Source organism: Triticum dicoccoides, chromosome 7B (genome assembly GCF_002162155.2).
Source record: "Triticum dicoccoides isolate Atlit2015 ecotype Zavitan chromosome 7B, WEW_v2.0, whole genome shotgun sequence".
Taxonomy (NCBI): Eukaryota; Viridiplantae; Streptophyta; class Magnoliopsida; order Poales; family Poaceae; genus Triticum; species Triticum dicoccoides.
In genome coordinates this window covers 75,767,916-75,773,970 of record NC_041393.1, presented here as the reverse complement: position 1 = coordinate 75,773,970, position 6,055 = coordinate 75,767,916, and the positions used below count along the sequence as shown (strand labels likewise).

The following is a 6,055-nucleotide window of genomic DNA, read 5'->3' as shown; positions in this document are numbered from 1 at the left end:
CGTATGGGAATAAAGGGCACTTGATATATTAATGCTATGGTTGGGTTTTACCTTAATGATCTTTAGTAGTTGCGGATGCTTGCTAGAGTTCCAATCATAAGTGCATATGATCCAAGATGAGAGAGTATGTTAGCTTATGCCTCTTCCTCATATGAAAATACAATAGTGATTACCGGTCTTATTAACAATTGCCTATGACAATTCCGCACACCGATCCATTATTAATCCACACTCGCTATTTATAATATTTAGTAATATATTCTTACTTTATGATAATAGCACCTAGTTTTATATTTTAGCTCTCCGATATCATGCAAAGTTATACTCTTCATACTTACAATGTAGTTTTATTTCTCGTTTCTAGTTGGAAGCAAACGTTTGGTGTACGTAGAGTCGTTTTAGTGGAAGATAGGGCTTGATAGAATTTTGATCTTACCTTTAGATCCTTGTGGGTTCGACATTCCATACTTATCACTTACACCTTTGGAAATTGCTATGATGATTCCCTGCACTTGGGGATTATCAAGCTCTTTTCTGGCGCTGTTGCCGGGAGCAATAGCGTGGGGTTGATATTCTCGTGTCTGCTTGTTTGCTTTCTTCACTAAGTAGATTTTGTTTTTCCTTTTTGTTTCTGTTTAGTTGTGTGTGTAACATACAAAAAAAATTAAAGAATGAAAATACAAAAAAAGTTACTTGCCTCTCATGCCTAAAAAAGTTTTTCAAAAAGAGAAGCGATTAGAAAGTTATGCATTGAATAAGTGAGGGTAGACCTTGAGCACTTGTTTTGATGCTCACGGAAACAATGTATGTAAAAATAATGTGCCAAGCTTTGGTTTTAGGACGATTAGATTGCTTATTTACTATGTGCAGAAAAAAAAACTTTGGCTGTAGCGCGTGATTCTACCTTTTTTACTGGAAGGTCAAATGGGTCTGAAACTTTTTTCCCATTATTTCTGTACAAGTTGTTCAAATTTTCATATTTATTTAATAATTGTTGGATTTACAGAAGTTTACTAAACTTCCAGATTACTACAGATTGTCCTGTTTTTGACAGATTCTGTTTTTCGCGTGTTGTTTGCTTATTTTGATGAATCTATGGCTAGTATCGGGGGTATGAACCATAGAGAAGTTGGAATAGAGTAGGTTTAAATCCAATATAAATAAATAATGAGTTCATTACAGTACCTTAAAGTGGTAGTTTGCTTTCTTACACTAACGGATCTCACAAAGTTTTTGTTAAAGTTTTGTGTGGATGAAGTGTTCGAAGATCGAGGAGCTATCAATATGAGAAGAATAAAGCGAGGCAAGACATAAAGCTTGGGGATTACCAAGGCACCCCAAGTAAATATTTCAAAGGATACTCAAGCATCTAATCTCGGGGATGCCTCGGTTGGCATCCCATCTTTCTTCTTTAACAAATATCGGTATACTTTGGTTTTTGTTTTGTTCACATGATTTGTGTCTTTTGTGTTTTTGTTTTTTTTTCTTTAAGAACCATGCTAGTATGAGTTAGCCCTTAATTGATTTATATAATACTTCATGTTTTTCACTTATATCTTTTAAGTATGATCTTATAGAATTGCTCTTTGTGCTTCACTTAAATCTTTTGAGTATGGTTTATGGAATGCTTCGTGTGCTTCACTTACATATTTTGAGCTTGGATATTGGTTAGTCTATATTAATTGTAGAATGCTCCATGAACTTCACTTATATATCTTGGAGTATGAATAATACTATCATCTAAAGTGGGTTTGGAAGAGTGTCAACTTTAGGAATTAGTGATCCCACTATTTCGAATGAGAAGAATTTTGCTTATGTGGAGAGTAGAAAAATTTCTATGCTTGTAGATCATGAAGAGAATGCTTTATGTGATGGTTATATTGTTGAATTCATTCATGATTCTACTGAAAATTATTATGAGGGAGTAATTTATGCTTGTAGGAGTTGCAATAATACCAAGTTTCCTCTCTATGTGCTTAAAGTTTTGAAAGTTATACTTGTTTTGCCTTCCTATGCTAGTTGATTCTTGTTCCTATAAATTATGTGCTCACAAAATCCCTAGGCATAGTAAGTGGGTTAGATTTAACTGTGCTAGTCATATTCTTCATGATGCTCTCTCTATGTTTCAATTCTTTTTTTTATGTGAGCATCAATGAAACCATCATGCCTAGCCAAAAGGCATTAAAGAAAAGCACTTGTTGGGAGACAACCCAATATCTACCCTTGCTGTATTTGTGTGTTTACATGATTATGCAACTTTAGTAATCATATTTTATAGCTTTTGTTTCAATAAATTGCCAAGTAAGACCTTTGGGAAGACTTGGGTGAAAGTTAATGTGATCTTGCTATAAAAAACAGAAACTTTGCGCTCACGGGATTAGCTGCCATTTTTTACAGAAGAGTGATTTTGAGTTGATTCTTTTTGCAGAAGATTAATAGACAAATTCCTCACGTCCACCAATTTATTTCATAATTTTTGGAGTAGCATAGGTATGATTGTTGTTCAGATCATTACAGACTGTTCTGTTTCTGACAAATTCTGTTTTCATTGCATAGTTTGCTTGTTTTTTAGTTTCTATGGATTATATTTCTCAAAATAAATTATAGAAATTATATGGTACAGTAGGCATTGTGTCAGAACAATTATAAGCCTTGTCTTTGACAGTACCAAAGTGAATCGTTTACTCTTTACCATACTAACCTATCTCACGAAGTTTCGTTAAGTTTTGTGTGATTGAAGTTTTCAAGCTTTGGGTGAGATATTGATATGACGAGAATAAGGAGCAGAAAGACCCAAAGCTTGGGGATTCCCAAGGCACCTCAAGGTAATATTCAAGAAAGACTCAAGCGGTGCGTAGGGGCGCGGTTGTGGTCTCTCTGGACCACGCGTACCAAGATTACTATTGAACATAAGATCCCTTCCCATCCTGCTGACATTATTTTCAAATGCCATTTATTCCTTCAGACCTGGATACCGTTGGGGAAATAGCAAGACACTGAGCGGATGGAAGAAGCCATGGAGAGGATCTGCGCCATTCAGATTTCTGCTCGACATTGATCCCCATGGGTGTTTTGCAGTAGTTGGACTCCTTCTCGCTGGCAGTTTAGACTACCTAGCTTTCATTTCATGCTTTGGCCGGTTACATGTATTATGACTTGGGTCTCGTCCCTGTGGTTCGCTAAGTGTGTCTCGAACTTGGATGCTGCCTGTTGGTGGGCTTCATTAATTTAAAGCCGGACGCTTCTTGCATCTTCGTTCTAAAAAAAGTCCTTTGGTCATTTAGGAATCGTATAGTTTCCAGTTTCTACATTTTTCACTCACAACTCATAAGATGCTACAAAATGCAATCATTGCTGAAGTCCTTGATTTCAAGAGAATCCAAATCCTCCAACCAACCATGTCATGCATTTAATAATAGGCATGACATGGACCTATATATACATCTGCAGTGCCTCAATATACTACTACTAGCTAGTAAGATCGGTCGACCACTAAAGAGTGATTTTGGCTACTTTTTCCCACATTCCTAGCACTTTGCTCAGTGCAAGCCATAGCTACCCTCCTTAAAATTTGGAGAGAAGCTAGGGTACTTACTTCTTCATAACACAACAACTACACAACTAACTAGTGAGTAGGAAGTGAAGGAAGATGTGTATGGATGATGCTTTTCTTGGTGTGTTCTGATCGGTGCCGATCTAATATATTCACAAAAGCGGCGGTAGAAGTTACCAGATTAGAAGTAGGAGGCATCAGGAATTGCAAGGCTACAATAGAAATCTGTGTACCGTCCTTGTTACCCAGTAGATGCTCCGGTGCAGCTTCGGTGCCTCCCAGACAAACTGCTCCCCTTACAAGTCGGACACCTGTGGATCCACGGGGACGCGCTGCTCTTGGCCGTTTTTGGAAGTGCGGAACGTCAGGACTGTGTCCGACGAGTTCAAGACGCCCCACCTTGTCGTGTGTGTGTGGAACCTTGTTGGATATTTGGCTTGGGCAGTTTACTTTATATATAAAGCGGGACAAAAGCTTTTTCCGGTAAGGACCGGCCTATCTTTGGTTCAAATAATTTCCATAGGAATCTTGGATAATTCCTCTATTTCTTAGGAATTTTTCAACTGCTTGTTTGGTTTGTAGAACCATGAACCTTTAATATCCACAATGCCTGCGAAAATGTCTACTACAAAATGCAACCATGCATGCTACATATATTCAATAAATACAACTATGTACTCCCTCCGTTCCCAAATGTAAGTCTTTCTAGAGATTCCAACAAGTGACTACATACGAAGCAAAATGAGTGAATCTACACTCTAAAATATGTCTACATACATCCATATGTTGTAGTCCATTTGAAATGTCTAAAACGACTTATATTTAGGAATAGAGGAAGTAGTTCTTATATGAGAAAAGTCCACATTTCAACCCCAAACTAACTACATGGTTTAAAATTCAACTCTGAACTTCAAAACCGGTCGACATACACCTCGAACTAACCATGTGGTTCAAAAATCTACCCTGGTCTTAAATCAAGTGGTTTTGACCACATTGACCGCTGACTGGGCACCCATGAAATAAAAATAAAAAATAAAATAAAAATGCCCTCTCTTTCTCTCCTTCCCTCCTCTCTCTGTGGACAGATGTTCTGGACGCTGAATCGCCGATTGCTAACTGGAGCCACTCTTACTACGGCTGCCGATCAATGAGATATATTACATGCCTACCATCCTTACTGCATCATGTCGATCAGTTCGTCACTATGTGAAGATCCACAGCTTGTCCGCGGTAAGCATGTTCATTGGTTCAGTCATGACCCCCCTGCATATCCATATTATTATGGTAGCAACTAGATGTGATGGCTGTCAAGCAGTGAAGGAAATATGCCCTAAAGTAAATAATAAAGTTATCATTTATTTCTTTATTTCATAATAAATGTTTATTATTCATGCTAGAATTGTATTAACCGGAAACTTAGTACATATGTGAATACATATAAAAAATATAGTGTCCCTAGTATGCCTCTACTAGACTAGCTCGTTAATCAAAGATGACTATGTTTCCTAACCATAGACATGTGTTTTCCACCGCTGCTGCAACCGCCGCAACGCTCCTCCCTCGTGCCGCCGCCACCGTGATCCTCCCTTGCCGCCGCCGCCTAGCCTAGCCTAGCCGCGACCTCTCGCCGCCGCCGTGTTTCACTCTAGCGTCGCCGCTGCCTCCCACCCTCGGCGCCTCCGCGACCCCTCTTCCCGCCGCTACAAGCCACTAACGCACCCCCTACAGCCGCCGCTCCCTAAAACTTAGCCGCTGCCCCTAACCCTAATCTTCCCGCCCTGTCTTCCGTCACCTCAGCCTCCAACCCGTTTGCCGACGCCAACCCCCCTCCCCTCCCGATGCTGCCGACATCCGTAACCTCAACATCTACGAGCAGGTTCCGGTCCGCCTTGCTCAGACAGACTCCTCCTACTACGCATCAAAGGTGTACTTCTCCCGCGTGTTCCACGAGTACAACCTTCTCGACCACGTGGATGGCTCCGTCGAGTCCAGCCTCATGCCCGCGCATCATGAGTGGTCCACCATCGACGCCACACTCATTCGGTGGTTCTACCTCACCATCTCGCCGGATCTATTTCACACGGTCGTGAAGGACGGTGATGACGCCCTCGCCGTTTGGACCAAGCTGAACGGACTCTTCACCGACAATCGTCTCCAACGTCGTGTTTTTTTGCAGCAAGAGTTTTTTCGGTGCCACCAGGACAACTCCTCCGTCAACGACTGATACGTCTCCAAATGTATCGATAATTTATGAAGTATTCATGCCATGTTTACTATTGTTTTATATGATTTGGTATGATTTGGTTAGAACTAACCCGGACTGACGTTGTTTTCAGCAGAACTACCATGGTGTTGTTTTTGTGCAGAAATAAAAGTTCTCGGAATGCGCTGAAAATCAACGGAGAATTTCTCTGGAAAATATAAAAATACTGGAACAAAAATATACCGGAGGGGAGTCCCGTGGGCCCTACGAGGGTGGGGGCGCACCCACCCCCCTAGGCG

The 6,055-nt window shown here is 40.3% G+C and overlaps 1 pseudogene; it reads left to right on the top strand.

The window, feature by feature from the left end:
- LOC119338643 overlaps positions 1-5,777 on the top strand; it is a 68,948-nt pseudogene extending 63,171 nt beyond the window's left edge.
- The last annotated feature ends 278 nt before the right edge of the window (positions 5,778-6,055 follow it).